Here is a 22,717-nt window from a genome sequence, read left to right as displayed (position 1 = left end):
GAAATGTTATGGCATAATTTCATCTCATCAAACAAGTTAAAATAGCTCTTAGTTTGTTCCAATGATTTTGTTTTAATGTTTCACTTCCGTTGTGGTGTGAAGTGTTTCTTACAAATAAAAGATGTTGCTCGATACAAAGTTTCTTCTGAAGATTAAAATAAATCGAATCCAACCAGAAAAGGAGAGGGTTTACATGTTTTGGACTGTTTTCTTTGCACCTCTACTCGTGCACATTTTTGTACAATGCAGCCTTCACGGAGCAATTCCGATACCATTGCAATCCGTGCGCATTTGCAGCACGCGGCGGCGCGCAGGCAGTTTCCGGTCAAGGTTAGAGTGCTTCGAGTCTCGAGCGCACAGAAATTTATGCTGGCCCGTGAACAAAGTGATTGCGCGACACCAACCAGAGAGGTGTGTCGCTTCCGAGCGGCCCAAGAAGAAGAGGTAGAGGAGGAAAGAAGGCGGCGGTACCCACATGATTGCATGCGTGGTCTGATGGATTGGTGCAGCCTACAAGAAAACACAAATGCGCGGGGTCGCTAGATGGGTGCAGCAACCTCCTCGCGACGAGCATCGGTTCAACAAGAAGGCGGTGGGGAAGAGAGAAGACACGAAGCAATACACCTCAACATAACGTACAGAAAGAAAACCCTCCCACCCGCCCTCGGGGGCAGAATGCACCGCTGGCAAAGGAGGGCAATCGGAATCGGCAAACGGTAGCAAAACGGCAGCAGCGGCTCAGACAAACGGCCAAACCAAACGCGGTGGCAGATTTGCATCACTCAAATCGGCCGAATGCCAACACCTCCGTCGCCCCCTCCCGTGGTGGGGTGGAATGCGGAATGCTTCAACCTTCATGCAACCGAGATTACATTCGTGACGATGATGGTCACGGTTTCTCCTCTCTCTCTCTCTCACGTTGATTATGGCGACCCGGAGGTGCAATCTTTCAGCCCAGAAGCTGCCGAAGAAAGTGATAAAGGAAGGCAGACTGCAGAGAGAATGATCATTCCATTGGTGGTTTGGTTTTTCGTTTTGTTGTTACCCACCTCTCGAGGCGGTGAGCCAGTTTTTCCAGGGGATTCGGAGTTCGGGCTGTTGCATCATTCCGCTCGATTGGCGAGCAAATTGGCGTCATGACTGGGTGCAATTTTTGCCACCGATTTGTAATGTGTTGTGTACCGTTTTACCTTCTCCCTACGGTTCATCTTAATTCTGATGTTCGCAAGAACCAATCTGGGCGATGAAAAGTAGAACGTTTTTCAAAACCAACCTAAAAAAAACTGATTGAGAGTTTGTCGTCTCTCTTTTTCGAGCTCGCTCCCGCGGGAAGGAAGGCTTTCTTCACTCGAGTTTTTGGTAACTCGATCACTTTAGCCCACATTGTAGGCCTGGGTCTGTTTCCTACAACGCAACCAATACCTTCCCTTCACGGACCAAATGCAGCCGACCGGCATCACCCTCGTTCCACACAACGCCCCAAGAGAGTGCACGGGTTGGAATTGTTTGTGTATTTGAAATCGATACTAGCTCGAGCTGCATTTTCACGCCAACGTGGTGTGGTTGGCTTGCGCAAGGGTGTCGAAAGGTGGCTGTGTTGGTCTATGTGCTTCGGAGTTGCATTGACAACGACCACAACGATGAGCCCTTTTGCACCGCACGCCGCCCTAGATATGGGATCGATGATCTCAATCGGATGGATCGATTTGGGAAAGAAGACGACTGCCGGAGGGAAAAACAAGGGAGGAGGGAAAGCCATATGTGTGATGCGATGCCATGTGACAACGTTGACGATATTCGATGTTGCGTCAAACCTCCACAGCAAGAGCAGCTTTCCGCTTCAGCTGTCTCGCGATGCTCGGCTGGGAAAACTGGGTGAAAAGTATCGGTGTTTTTTGTGTTTGGGCCGAACCCGGGGATTTGTTTGACTGACTGACTGACTGACTGACTGACTGACTGACTGACTGAGCGAGCGAGTGAGTGAGTGCACGACTGGACACCACCATCTCGGCACAAATGGACTGGAGCGCACACAACCGGAACCGAACCCGATGTGCGACAACATGTGTTTCTGGAATGTTTATGTTTATGCTGTGCTGCGAGCGAAATGTGCACCAGCACCACCAGCATCATCATCATCATGTTCATCTTCATGGCGTGTGGTGATCGTTGGCGAGTCCATAAGAAGAGGATTTAATATCGGTTGCTGCTCTCAAGCCAAGCCAAGATGGAGAAATGGTTAGAGGCCCCCCGGGTGTGTTATATAGGTCATGTTTGCACAACAGCAGCATAAAACTGTGAAGCACGCTCTTGTGCATGATCCGATGGTCGAAACGACCCTGTGCGTGTGTCCAACCGTCGGCCCGGGAAGGGAAAACGGGAAATGGACATGGTACGTCTCCATGTTTTTGGCTTTGATGGGACTGAAAGAAAATTGAAGACATGCACAACCGGAGGTTCATTTCTATATTTATGTCGGTTGCTAAATTTCCAACGTCGTCGACATGTAGCTGGTACGATTAAATACCTAATGCAAATTACAGATCTTGTTTATATTTCTCGATAGTGCTTCGCCGAATTTTATAGCAAGATTCTTGTAGCCATTACTGCGCAAACAAATAACAGCAGATTAATCAAACACACACGCTGCGTTTGCGCAAATTCGTTGGAGTTGTGTGATACCGATCGCGAAAGGGAATTTTACGAGCTGATGGCAAGTGCTTCTGATTGGATTGAGCGTTTCCAAGAAGCTCCAGCTTTAGAACTTGGACCTAGGGCCTTGGCGTTCCTTGTGACATCTCGAACCGAGTTCCTCGAACTCGGCGCACTGTTTATTTCTTCTCCGGCGGTCTCCTGTATCGTATATTTAATTCGTAATTCGTCGAAACGCGTACGATCTAATTACGCTCGCTCCCGGGGGGTGGGTGTGCGTCCTAAGACATTGGGGGAGTTGCACCCCTTTTAAAACGCTTCTTCGTGTGTGGTTTACGTCTGGGAGGTAAATTCGAAATTCCGCGTACCTTGTCCGTTGTCTAGCATATGTCACTGAAAGGGGTTGGAAGAATGGAAGATAATTTATAAATCATATATGTTCTTGTGCTGCGCTCCATTCCTGACACTCCGGGTTTCGTAAGCGAACAGCACCGTGGAGGGACTGGAGTCTGCCTGTCAGCTACCAGAAAGGCAGCCCATCTGGCCGCAGAATCCACATGAATACTTGCACCGAACGTTCTAAACCCGTCCGGCTCGGCGCAGAAGACCGCAGAAGATTTATTGTCGTCTTGCGTCGTAGTCCCTTTTGCTCGCCACGACGTGCTTTTGGCGTCGAGCAAAACGACTACGACGAATTACGGTAGCCATTAGGGAGAACAAACAATACCGCGGTCGGTGGGTTTCCGAAAGCGACATTCTTCTTCTGTTCATTCGCGATGCGATCTGTAACCTGTCCGCCATCCCCAGCCTTGTCTTCTCCAAACCACCTGGCAACATCTCCCATTTCCCCAAACCGTTTTACCGGGGATCCTCTTTCCGAGATGGTTAAAATATCTTCATCACGCGCATTACGCCGGGAGGAGTTCGGTTTTTGGGATGAAATTTAATCGAGCGTTGATTGTTTTTCGCTTTGCTCCCCCCCCCATCTCTGCCCACCACTCTGTTTGTCCTTCGTCCGTCCGTCTGTGGGCCCTTTGAAGATTTGATTTCATCTATGAGTGGATGATGGGGCGCTACGAGACGATCGGGAACCTGGTGGTCGGGCTCGTTGTGTGTTGTGTTTCCTCAACATCATTTTGATGGAGAAGCGCACATGGCGCATGTGGACTCAAGTGAAGAATGAAGAAAAAAGTTATATAAAGCACACACAAACACACAGACGTGCGATCCGCGAAAAGATTTCTGGTAAGAAATAAAATTTTAATGGGATAAGATATGTTAGCCGCGTGGTAGTATTCCCGCATCTCCACCGGACCAACCTTCGGTTTCCTTTGTTTTGCGCTTCATTTGGTTCCAATTTTAGGCCAAACACGACGGCCTGCAAACGAGCGTTGCGTGCATCATCCCTTCTAGTGGAACGTCTGCTGCGAGTTATGTGAGTGGCTCGTCAGCTGAAGACACATGGAGAAGGTTTTTTTTTCGGGCAGGTTCTAGTTGCGTGTTCGGTTTACTTCAGGGCGGCATCTTCTACTGGGGGTTTGTTTCATGATGTTTTATTTGATTTGAAGCTTTTTATTGGTCTTCTTCCGAGTGGTATGTGTTTTACTACGAACGGTAAGAATAGAAGAAAAACACTCTCCTCACCTTGATTAGACAGCACGTCGAGGGTCCATGAATGTCAAAAGTCTTTGAACTTACTCTCCGAGTTTGTTCAAGGCCAGTGGCAATTGATGGAAAAGTTTAATATTGAAGAAGAAGATTTGATTTCATCAAAACACGGTGTAAATGTTATTATCCGTTTAACATTCCTAAGATAAATCGCCTATTTCATTAAAAAATTTAACCAAAAAAAAAATCAGTAATCTTGATCAACATGCTAGCCCCTGTTTTTATTTTATTCAAATCGTTTTCCATATTTCCTAGCCAATTAAATTATGGCTGCGTACCGTTGACATCGGCCGACGGTGGAACAAGTTCTTAATGGGACACAACTAGCCTCCCTGGTTCCCCCCAATCGAATCGGATGGCCCCATCAATTATGGCACAACATTTTTCAGCGATAAATCGGGCCTATCGGCGCGATCTACATGTGAAGATCCTATCTTTCCGTGCCAGCTAAGATGATGATGCACCCAGCCGGCCAATGGTCGGCGAGGGGTCTGGAAAATCTGTCCCGTGGTTGGGAGGTTGCGCTCGATTCACATTGGGTCCGATCCGACCCCTGGTGGAACCCGTTTGCAACGGAACCATTTCGCCCGGAATGGGCAGCCGGACTTGTTTTCACATATTTGACTGTCATCTGTCATCGGTCATCGAGGGCGCAGTGGATGGACGTTGGTCCCGTTGGGGTTCGCTTTTTCTCCAGCGTGGACGGAGGGAGGGCTTTCCTGGATTGATCAATCGGATGGGTCCGCCACGGCGTCCGTCCGTGTTCCGGGTTTGGGAATGTCGCCACAGCGCGGTGATGGACGGTGATTGTCTAACAATTTTGTGCCTTTCGAGAAGTGCGCGTTGCGCTGGGAGGCTACCTTCCTACTTGAAGGGCAGAGGCAGAAACTTTCCCCCAGGGCTGGGACGTGATAAGGGACTGCTGGGCTTAAGTAAGACGTTCCGGCGAAACCATAATTCTGTCCTTTTCAACGCGATCCGGAGGGACTATAGCCAATTGGTGGTGCGTTCCTGTAGGATTAGTTGGAAAATTGCTAATGACGATAATCGGTTGCGGGTGCAACACAGAGAAACCCACCGGACTCCGGCTTTGGTTCGGATGATTGTCAAACAACCGTGCCATCGTGTACTTTGCGTTGCTTGTGTGTACCGTACCAATCGGATGGGGGATAGAGCGCGCGCACCATATGTGGCGAACCATCTGTGCGCCATTTCGGAGGGTGTGATTATCTTTTCAACGTCCATCAAGCGGGGGCCGGTAGGGCTTTGTCCCCACAGAATTGTCCCAATGGTTGCGACGGTCGGTGTACGTGCCTATGCTGCGTATGGAGAAAAGTGGAATCGTTGGCGCGTGTTCCGCGTGTCTCACCGACAAACCGATCCGAAAGCGATCACATTCTGTCCACTCCAGTCCCAATGGGAGACGTTGGAGGTATTCGTAGGGGCATGGGGACGTAGTTAAGATTGAATCTTGGCATGCACGCGCCCACAACTCGGTAAGAACTCAATCTTGTTCATCTTCGTGGCCGTCAATGTGTGTACAACGATGCGCATCGAAAATGGGCGAAAATCATCAACGACTCGGCGTAACTCGAGCGCGTGTAATGGTTTCGCTCTATTTATGGAGTTTTCAAATTATACTCCTTCCATTCGTCGTCCTCGTCGTCGACGGGTTCCTCGGTCCATCGGTTTTGGAATTGAGCGGCGGTTTGTGGGACTTCAGCGAATGCAACATACCGACCCGTTTGAAGGATGTTCCAGATGTGATAAGGCCTTCAGTTTTAAAGGCCAAATGTATCGCTAGTTTGGAGGGAAAGTTAGAATTAGAAATGATTAGAAGCTCACAATAACCTCAGATGTAAGTTCCACGTAGTCGAGATTTTATGACAGATCTCTTTGATCGACAATCTGAAACCTCCCTAAACTTTCCTTGTTTGTAAGATGCACATTAAGCTGGTGCACTTCCCCAGATATCGACCTCAGGTCCACCATGACCTGAATAGCACCGCCTCAAAACTGCAGCGGATGTACGCCGTTGATAGATCTCACGCTCTACTCCTCCCCACTATCTCTATACGAATCCACCTGAACACCTACTGGCACCATTGTCTCTCGTGCACAACAGTGCAGCGCGGAGAAGTATCATAGTCGCAACGGCGGAAGATGCAGAGTTCAAGATATCGCGCACGGTTATTTGTCCCTTGAGTGAGAGGGTGACAATCGGCGCGGGCCAATGTCAACGGAAATGATCAATCATTTTTCACTCGGGCCAGAGCTACGGGAGGTCAGCACCGCACTGGCTACTGTCATCCAAAGCAGGCAGTCCTTTGCAGTGGGGGAAAAACGGAATTCACCTGGTGCCATATTTCCCTCGGTTGGGAGGAAGCGATCGTTGCTCCCTAGGAAGTAGGTCATGTTTACGCGACTCCCCATAGTGAGGGGGGGAGTAGGTGAAGAGCGATCGAGGATTGCGATGGAGATCTAATGACGGGCGCAGAAGATAGTCCCGGGTGTCTTAATGACCGGCTTCCCGCTAGATCCACGGGGAATGCCCTTTTGAAAGCCAATCGCGATACGCTTGAGCGAACAAACGACGACGACGACGACGACGACTCCAACTCCGACCATCATTAGATTTCAATCTGTCGTCCAGCAGCGGAGCGGTCCGAGCTCGCGCTGTATGGCACTGGGTCAACATCCTTTTAGAGCGACAATAGTTGGCATGGTGCCGGGGGTCCGACCCGGGGTCGATTGTTGCCCATCCCGAGAGATGTTTATGGCAAAAGGTTATTAACTTTAAATTTCACGCACCGTATGCATGATGGAGCCTAGCTCTACCTCGGGCTCGGGAGAATGTGACCGATGGGACGCAGGATTGCCAGAATAGCAAAGGGCGATAGTGGTGGTGGCGGAGGTGAGTGGAGTCAACCATTTCCCGTTCGGACGCAGTCCCCTGCTGCGGTTTTGCGCGAGTCATGGATCAAAAACCATGGCTGGCAGATTGTGATGGCGTGATGAAATGTACAATAGGCAGCGCGGTATAGTGCTGCGAACGGAGCTGGACCGCACAAAAAAAAAAAAAACCACACGCCATATTCCATATTCGGAAGGTACACGAAAAACTCCCAAACACCCCGACGATGTATGACCGATTATGATGACGCCCTCGAGAAGAGTCGTTGATGGGACGACACCCGTAAATGGTCCTGTTGGTCCGGAACTTCCCGAGAAGGTTCAACGGTTTATTAGCGGGGGTGCCGACCTCTGCCCCCCTCCCAACCGTCGCACTGTTGAGCACTTTTGAGATGAGACTGCATTTTCTTTTTATTTCCCTTTCTTTTTCTGCCGTTGTATGCTTCTTTCACCGAAGGAACCACCATTACCGGTCACCTTTCTTCTGTTGCGAATTTTAAACTCTCCAAAGAAACACACGCCTCAGTGGGGTGAGATAGAACTCCACACCTCCACCAACCTAACATTGGTCCCCGCGCACAGCCTGTGAACGATGGCTTTTGGGATAAAATATGAGCCGTTTACCGTTGACGGGTTGGCTGATGAAAGGGCCTATTCCTGTTCGCCAATTTTGCCTATGTCTGGGAGTGAAGCCCCGCTTGGATACGATCGCTACCGATTTCTACCGGCGGGACGAAGTGCGGGCACGCGGGAAGTGATTATTAATTTTAAGCTTCCTTGCCGGATACGGCACAGCCGGGAGGCACGATGACAGGCCCCAGATGTGGCCAGGAACCGCGCACATTCGGGTGTGTGTGTGTGAGAAATGCGAAAGCAATTCAACTACCATATCGAATCAGAATCTGGAGGTGTTGTTCTGTTTAGACTACGGGCGCGCGAGATCCGTTCGCTTGCATGTTTCGTTTTAACTTCCAAACGGTATTTTGGGAAAGCGGAGGGGGGGGGGGGGGGGGAGTGTGTAGGCTGCCAAACGACATGGCCGCGGTTTGGACAATGTTTAACCCAGCGCACGAGGGGTTTTGGAAGAAGCTCGTGGAGAGCAGGTCATGGCTGGGGTATACACACAATGAAGTGATAGTTAGGAAGGTCTTATGATTATTCGGATGTTTTCCTCCGTCGCGCGTGGGGGCTTTCTTTCCTGTTCCGCCCCGCGCCGAGCAAACGGTTGACCTCCATTACCTCTGGACGCTTGTTGGAGTCTTGAGAGGAGAGCAACATCGCACCTGCAAGAATTTTGCGCCATCGGCTAACGGTTCTGCGCCGATGAGGTTTGATTGTTCACTGTGACATTGAGTTTCGTGGCCCGAGGCCCGGGGAACGGTCGTCACAGCCGTTTGGTGAATTTCTTTACGATCCATTCATTTGTTCGGTGAATGATTTTTTTATTTACACATTTATGTGGGCAGCACGAGGTGGGTATGTCGTAAAAGAGGGATTTTTCGGAGCGGACTTCGTCTTTTTACGATCAATTTACAGCCGAAACACAAAGAAACATAACTATTGATGGTAGGATTTATGGTTCGCACAAATTACTTGCTCTTCTCACGTCCGAAAGCGCTTCTTGCCGTTTTGATATTGAAATGCTTTTGTGCTCTTCAAATGATTCCATTTTCCATTTGTTTAAGATGTTATGTGACATCAACTAACGTTAGCGCTGAAATTCGGGAGTTTTACTGTTTGCCGTTTGGATTTTTATTTTTACGACAATTTTCGAAAGAACGATCTGCAAACTGGACAAATATTTCCAACCCAAGCGGGTTTTAACTCCTCGGGAGTACAAAGAACGAGGCGAGGAAAAACACTGGCGATGAACTCGCTAATGGGAGCGAATGGCGGGTCGCACAGCTTGGCACGACAAATATGTCTAATTAACGAAAACAACCGGTGTGCGGACGCCGGAATGTCGGTAGCGAGCGGCAAAGCTCAAACGCAACGCAACGTTCTCATTTTCGGCTCCGGCTGAAGACGGTTTCGGACGGGCGATTTGGTCTTCCCGGTCGTGAGCCGGGGAAGCATCGGCACCTTGCTGCCACGTGCTGAAGCCTGCTGTGGATCCTGTGGAGGCTGGGCGACAGCTGAACGCAGCGCAAATGGTCCCGCGCGGGGGTAAAATCGAACGGTGCATAATAGCTCAGCACTTTTCCCGGCTCGTCGCTCTCGGAAGGTAAAAGACCGGCGCCGTATCGGTGTCCGTTTGACCGCGGCGCAAATGGGTTGATCTTTTACGGAACTAGGAAAACAAGCCTCCTCCTTTCGGATGGAGCCGAGAGTAGTTAAGGTTCCCCGAAGGTGGACTGGACGCAGGCGCCACAGTACGCGAGGTCAGTGGGATGTGAGGCGTCTGTTGTCGGATTTTTATTTGCTCCAGACAAACGAATAATTAGCCTGCCCCCTCCCGAATGTGTGTGTCTGGCTGGTCCGAAAATGTAAGCCGCTCGCCGAAAGCAACTTGCCTTCCCAGATCCAGTCGAACAAGACAAAACAACCACTACAATAGAACTACCAAGTAGAAAAAAAACCTGCCAAAAAACCTGCCTACCACACTAAACGAAACAACTTTTGGTCCACGAATCGTTTTGGAGGCCACCGGAGCGGGATAAGACTTGGAGTGAGAATGGAGAATGGAGCCGATTGTACTTCACTAAAGCGGCATCTTCTGTTGGTGATCAGAAGCTAGAAGAACCTCCGAAGGGATGATGGTTGATGATGCTGTAGCACGGCACGTACACTCAGATTCGACCGAGTTCTTGGCAGATGATCGTTTACCAGCATGCAAAGATCGGCCCAAAGACGTCTTCTCCAAACACGTCATCTTCATATACCCTTGGATATGAAGGCAATGCGGCAATGTTCATAGGAGTTGCTGTTTTTGCTACCCATAAAAGTCGGCGAGGTTTGTCCCTGGAGCAAAAGTAATCGTTTCAGCTTAAGATGTTTTTGTTAGAAATATTTTAGAGGTCTCCTACGTCTCCTAATGTCTCTTCTTAGAACTTGTTAGAAGCTAGAACATTTAGTCGTATTGAGTATAACGCAGAAATGAGATGAGAGTAGAAATTATCTCAAATAGAGCAGCTAAAGCAGATGATCAACATGGTTACACTGTTCAACGTATTTACCGCTGAAGTACCTTCCACCAATCCACTCATGCGAATAGCGCCACCACCATTTTCCACCATTCGCTGAGGACAAATTTAGACATTTTTTTATCATCATCATTTGGGGCGGAAAAAACCGTGCCTCAATTCTGCTCCCTCCATCTGTTCCACACCGAGCACAAAATTATCGCTCACATTGTAATCCGAACTCAATCCCATCCAGCTCCGACGGGTTTGACTTTCGAATGCTGCCCTTTCGGCGTGCTAAAACCTCAGCTTGAAAAAGAAGAAGGCTCCATCAATACCTGGTACTTTGCTCCACCAAGGTGTAAAAAACAATCACGCGGTGAAGGAAAATGGGTGAGGGAGGGGGGAGGGGGGGAGGGGACTGTACATAGCATGGGACATCATCATCGTAATCGTGCTAATGATTTTTTAATTGTACCCTCAGCCCGTGGCGGGCAGAGATGGAAATGCGGGGTAATTTTCGGTGAATGTTTCCAAAATAACAGCCCTCCGACTGCGTCTGCTGGTGGTTTGCGCCGTTTGGAAGGTTTCGGTTCACGAACACCGTCAGGGCCATGCGCACTTGCAGCATCAGCAGCAGCAGCAGCCCTTGTGTATGGTCGACGGTTGCCGCGGCGAGATCGCTATCAGATCCCTTCGTCTATATAGGCACCTCGCATGCGTGGCCTAGATGTTTTGCCTGACGGCAGCCGGTGTGTTAGCGCTGGTTTGATTTCTTCCTCTGCCGCACGTAATGCCAGCACCGACCTCTAGCCCGGACATGTTTCGTGTGAGCACTGAAATCTTAAACCTCCGCGCACCGGGTGTTGTGTCCCCGGCATGTATGTGATCTGCCGGTTTCGCTCAAAGTAGTTCCCTTTTCGAGTGGAGACGGCGTGGTCGTGGAAATTGGTGGTCGGCAATTGTGGCCGGCAGGCTGTGGAGGTACGTGCCCGAAGTCTGCCTTCCCCATCTCGCGAGCATGCGTGCGCTGATCCAATTCGTGTAGGTATCGCCGGCGCAGTATCTTCACGCAGAGATCACGCTTTCCGCGCTCTGTTTCGAAGCTAATGATCTTCGATGGTATCGATGGAGTGTGCGTGTGTGTGTGGCGCTCGGCGGTTGGTGGCAGTAGCACCGGATCAACATTGTGTGGTGATCCTCGGATGGAGACATCATAATTGGCCCCGCCGGTAGTCGTGCAGGAAGGTGGCGGTCGGAGCGGGAGTGTGCGTGCATGCACGCCTCGGGCCGCTTTGTAGGGATCGATGTGCAAGATCTCCCCAAAAAGTTTCCCGAGGGGGGCGGGAGTCAGCGGTGTGTTTGGCATCAAGTTTTGGGAAGGTCCCGCCGACTACCCGTCCATCCCCAGCTGCAGCAATTTCTTTCGGGATGACTAATTATCTACAAAGTTGATTAATCGTTACCTTCGAGTCGAAATGCCTAGCGTGTCAGTTGAGGTCGTTCGGGTGTAGCATCTCTACCGTAGATGAACCTGTTTGAAGAAAATAGGAAAAACGAGTGTATTGTGGAATAAGAGTTGATCTAGAATGGCGTCTAACCAAAGGTCGCAAAACGTTGCTGTAGCGAAACTGGATATGATATTTAACGAATTTTATGTGACTCAAGCTAGGGTGGGGATCAGAGTTGAGTAATTAAGACTCAGGTTAATGAATCTTTCCATTTAAAAAAAAACTTGTGAAGATTTGTCTTTGTGATGACTCACCTTAGGCTTTTGGGGGGATTCATGAATCTTTGGCGAATCACGAATATTCATAGTATGGCATTTCAATGTCTTGAGATTCATCAACTTAGAATTCTCAAAGACACGTACATCTATTCAAATAATTCATATGGATGAATCTTGTCGACAAATTCCTGAGACACAAATTCTTTAGGTATGTGTTGTTTAATAAATGACGTCCAGCAAATCCCTCACTGTTCATCTCCACATAGCGAACTCATAGGAAACTCTGGTGAAACTCCTGTCAAACTTGTATGGAGTTTCGAGTTTCCCGAGTTTGCTAAGTGGACACGCATTTGTTTCGGTCTTCTTCGCTTCTTCTTAATCCGTCAGTTATTAAACGTCAGAACGAGGGGGTTTGCTAGTGCTGTCAAGAGTTTCCTACCAGTTTCCTACGAGTTTCCCAGCTGTTGCGGGAACTGAGTTCGACAGTTCGACGGAGGAGAGTTCGCTATGTGGAGATGAACAGTCATAGTCGGACAAACCTAAAATTGAGACAGAATGGGTTTCTTTTAGATAAAAAAGTTCCCAGAAGATTAGGTTTGTAGGCACAATGTGGTTTTGTTGCAAAATCACGTTGGTGAGACAATTTTCTAATTGATATCATAGCCATAAGTGGTGATTTCGAAACAAGCTAGTAGAAGTACTGTACATCAACAGGAAGCATGTGAAAGAAGCTTATAGTGGCATGACACAGGCAATGAGAGATGAGTGGAACCAATAGAGACCAAGCGGGTTCTTTCTCTGCGTCAAGAATAACATGTTCCGTTTCCTCCCCACTCAGAACAAGTGCGTTACAACCCACCATCTGAGGGTACCCTCGGAAAAAAAAAGTTGGCAAAGCCAACCATTCATACACAATATCACATGATTCAACTACTCGCAACGGCAAACGACTGGCGCAACTAATGACTCTGGGACGAATAAACAACTCTATAATTCATTCAATCATGTAGCAGAAAATATTAACAACATCGCGCTAATGTTCTCACCTGTTTGCTTCCTTTTCGTTTCGATTGTGTAGGTAAGCACGCACGGGTCAAGACGGACGGCAGCAAGCTGCGCTGGAAGGTGTAGGAGTTTGGCCAAACCACGTACTCCCACACAAGCGGGAAGCCTAAGCTGTGTGCACGGTGTACCGCTTCGGAATTCGTGCCGCGACTGAGAGACAAGAAGCCGTCGGTCGACAGCATCGACATCGGTGGATCGAGTAGAACACATTACATGCACGAGTGACCCTTTTCCCACGCCCCCTTCCCCTCGAAGACCTACGAACCCTCCCGATGCTCGGACATTGTGACATTTTGTGCGGTCAGCTCTTGTTGTGCCAGATTGTCGGCACTTTGGCTTCGTTCCACGCGGAAGTGTGCGCTTTGCGCGCTTCCCGACGCGACGTAAATGTACCGCGAATGTCATTTGGAAAATGCAAACTCACCTCGGCGGACGTCGGATGTTGGATGTAACAGGTACCATGGTTTGTGTGCGAAAAGAAACGAAGAAACCAGAAAGGGCAGCAGTGCGGAGTCGCCTGGTGACCTAACCCTGGATGGCCAGTTCCGTTTGACCTTGTCGTCTTGTCACGGTGGTTCGTTTGGATGGGCTGGCGGTGGCGCAGTTGTGTGTACCGGTGCGTTCCATGTTTCAACGAATGTTTTTCCGGAGTGTAATGGCTGCCCACGTCGTTCCACTTGTCCTGCGTCGGAGCGGAACTAAACGAAAGCCATAACATGGTGGGAAGCTCAATGGCAAAGAGAGCGAAAGAACGACTCAAGTGAGGACCAGAAATAAAAATACCAACAGTCATTCAACATCGTAGGTTGAGACCACGCAGAAGGGAGGAGAAGAATGTTGCCGTCTTACAAGCAACCTGTCGACGGCAAGACGGCTCAGAATGGAATGGATGAAACAAGATGGTTCCAGGATGTTAACCTTCTTTCGGTTAACTCCCAGCAAACACCGTTACACCAGTGTCGGGGAGACTCCAGAACCAATCGCATGTGACCCACCTGCGCCAATTTCGCGACGCTCACTCCCGGACTTGTCGTGCCCGGACGTGCTAATGTTGTGTCGCCTGTTGTGTCCCGTCATGCGCAGCTGAATTTTGCGCGAGCTTTTGCCGCGGCTAATTGGCTACGGCGGGAGGCGACTTCCGGCCTGCAGGGCGTACACCTTAACACCTTGGACATTCATCGGCTCGCGCGAGGATCAAGTTCGAGGTCTTCGCGGGTTCCGCTACTGAAGCGAGCAGCGGCGCAGACAATCCGTTTTGATCAAGTTCCACAAACCAGAACATACCTGTGACTATTTATCCGTCGTTGTTCACCGGCGCAACCCGGGCCGGGGTGACGAGTTTCCATTTTAGGAGCGCTTAGCACTTCGGTCAACAAAACTTCAAGCCCAACCCCCACATGATGGACCCAACAGAGATGAAGGTCTCCCACGGTAGTTTCGGACGGGCGGTAGACTCGAGTTAACCGTGGCTAGTTTAGGAACGTCACGGGAGTCGCGTATACTAAACACACGCGAAGGGCGACAAGGGACAAGCAAATATTTTTGCATCACCAACCGGGGGCTTCCACGGGGTCGCGAACACTAACCGATCCATCAACCGCGCGTCCACCAACCACCACTACCCCTCTCCCGTTGCGGGAACCGATCGGAAGATAATCGCGAATGCTGCGCCATCATCGATTGGGCGCGCGCCCAGCATGGGGCTGTAGGCAATCATAATTTTAGTAATTATATACGCTCGTCGACCAAACGATGCTGATGCCCGTCCATTTTCCCTTTCACACTCTTACTCCACCTGCCCGGGCGGTGGAGGTTGGTTGTTGCACCTTGCCCGACACTTGCTGATGCCGGAGACACGGTGCTTTCTTCACTAGTGACACACTTCTGGGGGCATCGAACCAACACCAACCGGAGGTCGGGTAAGACGTGGTGGTTCCTATTTAACCCCATTTTAAACCCAACACCACGGACGGATAATCCAGCAACCAGATTCCCATTCCCAGTTCTGAGCGTCCTTTTTCGTTTGTGAAGGGGGAAATATTGTCATTAGCTCAGGTGTGCATCTACCACCGTTCGGTTGGATTAAGCCCAACTCCTTGGGTTGTTCTTTCTTCCTCCTCCCATCTCCATTACGGACGGTGGTGTCGGTTTAAAAATAGCTTCACTTCCATTTCGCCGGCACGAAAAAGGTAATAAAGCAATCTGTAGATGCTGCAGTGGTCGTTGCGGTGACCGAATTGACCGCCAATTGCTGGCCAGGAATGTCGTCCCCCAGCCACAACCCCATTCAGCCCAGCAAAACCCTCGACATTAGCGCGTTATATTGTGGGCCTTAAAAGTTTTATAATGAGAAAATAAACCAGAGATGACATCATGTACGATGGCGCACAGTACAAGGGCATTGGGACATCTGCATTGGCACACGATTTGGGTTGAACGCGTTTGCGGTGAGATTTGGCTTCGTTTTTGCGCGACTGTTGTTTAGCAACACTAGACCACAACGTCTGTTGCCTCATAAAAGCACGCGGTTCCCGGCCCGGCGTGCGGTCATTAGCGCGGCGCGGTTTCCTCACCGAAGTCATTGTGCACTGGGAATCGGTTGGGTGACACAAGTTGGGAAAACAAGTGCGCCGCACTATGCGGAGATTGCAGCTCCGCATTTTATATTGCTCATGAATTCAGGACTTCGGTGAGGTTGGCTTTTGGAATCAGCATTATTGCTACGTTTGATGTGTTAATGTGTTTTTGCAATTGATGTAACTTGTGTACACCTTGTACATGGCAATATGGTTGCGGGCTATAACCAATAGTAGTAAAAGAAGTTTTCCAATGCGATGCATATAGTCTTCAGTAAGGGTTAACGATTGGGATTTATCCGGACCTTTTTGCAATATCGATCGATGTAATTTTGGGTTTGCCTGTTTTATTACGTAGTCGGTATCGTTATGATCAATATCAAAGTCAATAAAACAGTTGTCAAACTATCAACTGCCATGGTTTGATAGCAGGTAACAAATTTATTTTTGATTTGGTATTTCCAAAACTAATGATGTATTCATCATAACCTACAACAATGCGCAAATTTATTGATAATAAACATACTGGCTGCTTATCATGATGCTAGTGTCAACGAGACCTTTGTGCGAAGTGTGAGAATCTATATCCAAAGGGAACATCCTTTGGTCGCGTAAGATTTTGGATGTGATGGATGATTTTGGATAGAGGTTTCATAGGGTTTTCATGCAGAACTGAGTAATAACGGAGAGCACACTTAACTTGACTTGTTAGTTTTGAACGTTTTACGGTACAATTTTGACCTGTTCTTAACATCATATGAAGGATTTTGTGATCTCTGAATATGGTATTTTTTTAGTTAATGGCTCGAAATGTACAATGAAAACCTCGTTGGAATCTTGCTCTACAACTTGCTTATTGAAATTTTGACCACGGTGGGAATTTATCAGATTATGCGAGGAAATTTATTGCGTACCTTTTCGGAGTAACTGACATTATTTATTATGAGTATTTGACAGTTGAAAAACTGCCTGCCTCATGCAGGGATTGAGCCGAGCTAGATGAATATATAGAATAATAATAATAATGAACGAAGTGATAAACGAATGAATTTTGAACGCGAGGCAACGAAAAATTAATAATGAAATCAATCGCTAGATAGTTGACAATGAAAATTGGAAGAGCGATGGCCTACTACCGAACCTCGATGGATCTGCATATAGAAAAAGATGGATAAAGTAGACATTGAAAAACGAAAAGGATTGAACCATCAGTCTTGTGATTGAATTTGACGAGAGTGGATAGTAAAAATGAAACAGGCAGTTGAATTTGGAAGATGAAATATATTGAAATAGAGAAATAATCCGTGAAATCACGACACCTCACTCGCCGGATAATTATGGAAACCCATAGATATGTGATGTCCATTTCGCTGCTGAGAGGTTTTATTGTCGTTAAAACAGCTTGTATTAAAAACAGCTTACTTGTGTGTGTAAGTTTCTCATCTGCATCCACAGTTTTTTCCAACTGCAAATCCACCACAATGTTAACCACCTTCATCAGCCGGCGGCGGAAAACAAGGCAGAATCAAACCGAATCACCAGATCAGATGTCTGCCTTGTTTTGCCGGCGGTTGTTGCACTTGATCGGGTTTGTAGGTTAGTTGGTGCGCCGGTCCGGTCGCTCGCTCCCCTTTGCTAGATGCAAAATTCCATCAGTGCGGGCAAAATTTCAACCGGCGGCGTCGGCGGCTACATTACAATCCACCCGCCACACGATGCTCTTCGCCTTCGCGCTTTGCTGGTACAAGTTTTCCCCCATTCGCTTTTTCCAAAACCCCGGTACGGTAGAGTAGTGCACAAGAGAGCGTACGCGCGGTAGCTTAGGCAAATAGCAGCCGGTGGAGCCAGTGTGCCCGCGGAGGTGTGGGGACGACGGTGAATAATGAAATCAACCATTAGGATCGCGTAAACAGGGATCGCGGAGCGAAAAGGAGGAAAAAAAGTGGGACTAAATCGGAATCGGTAGAATCCGCACTGACCAGTGAGCATCAGATGTTGGCACACCGGTTGCTTCCCCTCTCTTTCGCTTCCCTCCGGTGGAAAGGGGGACTAGAAAATCCCTCCCTGTTTGGTCATGTTTGGAGTCCATTTTTCCTCCCCACACCCGTCCGTCTTCGAACCTAATCCGATCCGATGCCTGATGCGCTTGGTCAGCGTCGGAGGCTGGGGCGGATCGGGCCGGCGAAAACAAACGGCAAACAAATGCCAGCGCTGTGGAGGCACTGCTGACCCGATTGTTAAACGACCGATCGGCCCACCGGAGACCGCCCGTTATCCCCCTCGTGCAGGGATGCTACATCAACCCATGCCGTCCCTAAGCGATGTGACCATTTTTGCGCACCGAAACTCACCGCGATCGCGCTGGTTCCTGCCTTGCAACAATACCGGACCAATATCTCGGGTGCAACCCCCACGCGCTTTTGCGAGCGGACATCATCGACCAATATATCTCCCCATTCGCCCAACGGGGTCGACACACTAACCCGCCTTCGGTTCGCCGCTGCGGTGGAGATTTTTCATTTATGTTTTATAATTGAAAATTATGTAGATCGTAAAAAGTAATGCAAGATTACAGTAAATTCCGGTTGGATGCAGGCGAAACTGGGGACTCGGGGAGGGGACGCTGGCTGGATGTGGAATGCCCAAGAAACGGTAAGGAGCGAGCGCAAACGCAAAATGCTGGGGGATGAATGCCGGTTTTGAATGCCTTTTTTCGTTCCTTTTAATAGTCATACTAACGAATGAAATATCGTCTTTTAAATCCGTTTTCAATCGCTTCATTCGGTTTTTAACGTCGCTGGAAGTGTGCCGAAAGTGTGCTCCCTACCAATTTATGTTCGTTGGGTTCCTATATCTTTCTTCTCCACACAATAATCGAGCTCGTTTGAATTAGTTCCTCAGAGTTTTCTTTTCAATTATTGCTAAAAACTGTGAAGGTATTTAATTTTCCAAATAGATTTACAAGGATTACCGGACAAGGATTAAGTATGCTCGGTTTCCTAAATGCCAGAAGGCGTAAAATTGTTGAACCCTTCATTTTGGGCGATTTGGAATGTCCGTATAAAGACATTCATGTCGAGGTAATTTTGAATCATGACCCCGTGAGTCAGAAGCAAAGGAGTGACTTCCCACGCAAATCAACCTTGTAATGGAACTAGAACCTGTCGAGCAACGAGTGAGCCATTTCCCCTTGGTTACAAATTTTCGAATGTCAAATTCATCAAAATCTGGTTCCGAAAAGAATAAATCTACTTACGTCACCCGGTGAGGATAGGAAAAAGGAATTCAAAGAATCCTTCCATACGGTCAGTGGGATGAGTGAGTGTTGACCCCGTCTCAGCTGGACTACCGTCAATGTCAATGTGTTCTCTATCCCCTTTCTTGGAGCGAGTAGGCCCCACATCCCACCTTGGCCGGAATTTCTTTCCATCCAAAATCTCGTGGGCACTCTCACCGAAAAAGGGCCGGCAACGCCACTCGCTTTGGGGTGGCCGTCAAAAATCACACACACATCGGCCGGTTGAAACGAGATTTACGGCTGATTAATTGAAGCTGGCCGCGGACTTGCCGTTTTTCTCCTGTTGGCCTCCCCTTGACGGACTTGCGCCTTCGCTTTTGTTTGAAACTGTCGAATTTTATATTAATTATCATCGGCTTTGGCACCGGACTGTGTGCCGCGCGTTCCTTTCTCCCCGAAGGCACATGTGCGCGTCGTGGCGGCCAACTTTATGCGCGTATTAACCCCTTTTAACGCCCAACTCCACCCGGGTCGGGGGATTGCGCCGCTTTTTGGCTACCCTTTTTTCGGCGCAAAGAAGTCAGCAGGCTAACTAGTTGCTGGTAGGCTGTGGGAGATTAGCAAATTGATACATGCCCATGTCCGGATCCCACCTGCGGCAGTCGGAGCTAATGAGCGCCCCATGGGAGTACCATATAGGTAGGTAGCGGACTGGCAGTTTCTCCACCTACGACGAGCCCCTTCAGAGCCGGACTTGAATAATAATTAAAAATACTCTCCCCGAAGAAAGCTGCGAATAATCAAAAGGTGATTCGCGCCAAAAGCGGAATGAACGGCTCACGTTCGGGGCGATTCCTCAGGAGTTAGCGGCCCCGGAGCTGTTTGTTCGCAGTCCGCAGACATCCGCCATTATTGAAACTAGCTCTCGCCCCATTTTGTATACGGGCGGGCCAGAACATAAATTCTTCAAACTCCCCCGAGGCTGTCCGCTTAGATTGGATTTGTCCATCGCATTCTGCATCCTTCTTGGTTAACTCCTGACATTGATTTACTTTGCTCCAAGTCCTGGTTTCTTCCCGGTGGGTCCAAAGGCTTTCGGTTTTACCGCCCGTGAGTTTCACTTTCCCCCAATGCCTTTGCCGGCCGTGCACAATAAATCATCGACAGAAAATCGGTGCCCTCGAATCCCTCGGGGTGTGCGCACGGTCATGGTCCCCCACCCCCCTGGGGTCCTAAGGGGCCAGAGAAGTCGAGGTGCACGTAGTACCATTTGGCGAACCTTAGAGACCTCAGGTGCACAGGTACTCAGGGAGTTCTGCTTCGGGCTGCTCGGTTTGGTCAATTTTTCACCATCGCAAACAATTGCGCGCCCTTTCTTGAGGGCTGCCCTCTGGTTAGAAATTCAATCCCTTAGGTTGGACCATTTCTTTCCGGCTATCTCCGGAGTAATTCCGTGCTCGCACGCGCTCCGCTAAATAATATCGGTCACAACTCTCTGTGTGTGTCTATGTTTGTCTGCGACCATAATGACCGTTTTTGCGGCAAAGCCACTCGACGGGACGTGGTGAAAATATATAAATAATCGTAGAAATAAACAAACAAACAAACAAGCGGCTCCCTCTTCCCCCATTTCTCCGGGGGCGGCAAAGCCTTAGGCCCCTCATCCGCAGCCACCGTCGCGATATTGTGTGTCTCGCGGCGAGCGCATGCCAGGCTTTCCCCGCAGGTTTATTAAATATTTTAATCATACATTGTTTCAATGCACAATTGTCTTCTTGCATATGGCGGCGCATATGCAATGGAGGGAAATTCCCGTCCGGAGGGAAGCAATTTGTGACTATGTTTAAACTATGCTTCGCCAACTATGCCGTTGGGCTATTGGACTCTCTAAAACTCCACGGCTGAGGGTACTCCGGTCTCTTCAACCACACCTGGAAACAGACAGCACCCTCCACCTTTTCGCTTCCCTTCGACCCTTCGGACAGTGTTGGCAACTGTTTTTTTCCCTTCTTTCTTAGTCTCTTAGAATGCGTACAATGTTTCCGCTTGGTCAAAGTATCTGCCCCCGCTAGATACTTATGCGAGACGGGGGTCGGTTCGGGTATGTTGGTATGTTGTGTTAAGTGAAAGTGCTTCGTCCGTTAGTGGAGGAGTTGGTGTAGTGTTTCACCTGGAATTAGCCCTGCATACGTTTACGAGCACCTCTACGGCAAAGGAAGGCAGGATTTGGGGGGAGTGGTGTGCATACGAATTACACATTAAATTGGATGAAAGAAAATTTGATCACGAAATGCGGCTAGCGCGTGCGCTTGCGGTTGGCAAACGTGGTGGTATGCTTTGTGGTGTGATCAGGTTGGCTCTGTTTAAGTGTTATCAGTGCGGGGATTAAGCAGCTTGTGGCACAGTTTTTTTTTATTTTATTTGGTTTTTAAACCTTTGGGACATAGACTTTTATAACCGTTTCTAAGGCTTCGAGTTATAAAACTTTTTTGTCTTACGAATCTATTTACGTTTCGTAGTAATCTCCAACAAAAATAAGTTTTCATAAATAAGTGGTTTAATACTAAGTCATGTGTATGTTTTACCGATTTCCTGAGTGCATTTTAGTTTGCGTTTTTCGAAAAACACACTGTAGTGCTTAACTGTGGAATATTCAAGTTTTTTCAGAGCTTTCAAACGTTACTTGTCCTTTTTGATATTCTGTAGCAATCTTTTATTTCGTTAATAATTTTAAAAACTTTCGTTTTGTTGAACACTCAAGATTCATGTAGATTACGGCCTGGGCATTCCAAATAAATTTAACAATAAAGATTCGAATAGCAGAATCTTAATGCAAACAATAATCTGTATATAAAAATGCAAAATCCATGCAATACTATCAAATCTGAGGATTAGCCGTAAAACGTCGAGGTAAAGACTATAAATTTAATAAAATGTGTGCCGATCCTGAAAAATATATTAAAATTCTTCTTCAAAGCAAGCAACTGATGTGACTAACAAACAACTCAATGATCCGCTCATTCACTTCAGATAGTTTAAGCTTGTTTGCGCTGAGGTCATTTGGGTCAAATTGATTTACCGCCTGTTCGACTTGCCGGTGACCTGAATCCACCTGAGCCAAACCAAGCCGCACGCAGATTCATTCCATCGATATATTCCACGTTTTGTTTAGCATTATTTCCTCCACCACCGTCAAACGTTATCAGAGGGAGAGCTGTATCGATTACGAAGCAAACGGATATCGTTGAAGTTAGCCATCCGCCTAGCGCACGTGTGCGAGGCGAAATGGATGCAAACCGAATCCCCACCAGGTGGGGGGGGGGGAACCAAACCGAAAACTCCCATGAAGCAGGCTATCCATATCGGGCCGGATTTTGGGGATACTAAGGTGGAGAGGTTTTGTTTTTTCACCAGTGGTTCATGAAAGCCATTTTACCGCATCATGGTTTAATGTGTGGCTTGGGTTGGGCCCCTCATTGCGAGCGCCGCTGGGTGGATTAATTTTCAGCGTCTTAATCGTCGCTGCGACCGGTTCACCGGCTTCGGCGAAGAAACGAAGTCTCGTCTTAGGTGGTGCAGTGTGTGTGTTGGGGCGATGATTACACCTCCTGGGGAGGAGGGCCGGGACAATGGCCGGGGTGCGATGCGGGTTGTACTTGTAAAGTGATATTTTATTTCACTCCGCAAGCGGATAAGGACTTCTCAAATGGCAAACCAACACTCGAAGGCACAAATTTGGAAATGTCTGTGAAAT

This window comes from Anopheles ziemanni, chromosome 2 (assembly GCF_943734765.1).
Source record: "Anopheles ziemanni chromosome 2, idAnoZiCoDA_A2_x.2, whole genome shotgun sequence".
Lineage (NCBI taxonomy): Eukaryota > Metazoa > Arthropoda > Insecta > Diptera > Culicidae > Anopheles > Anopheles ziemanni.
The sequence above is the reverse complement of the archived record's forward strand: the minus strand, read 5'-3'. Positions refer to the sequence as shown.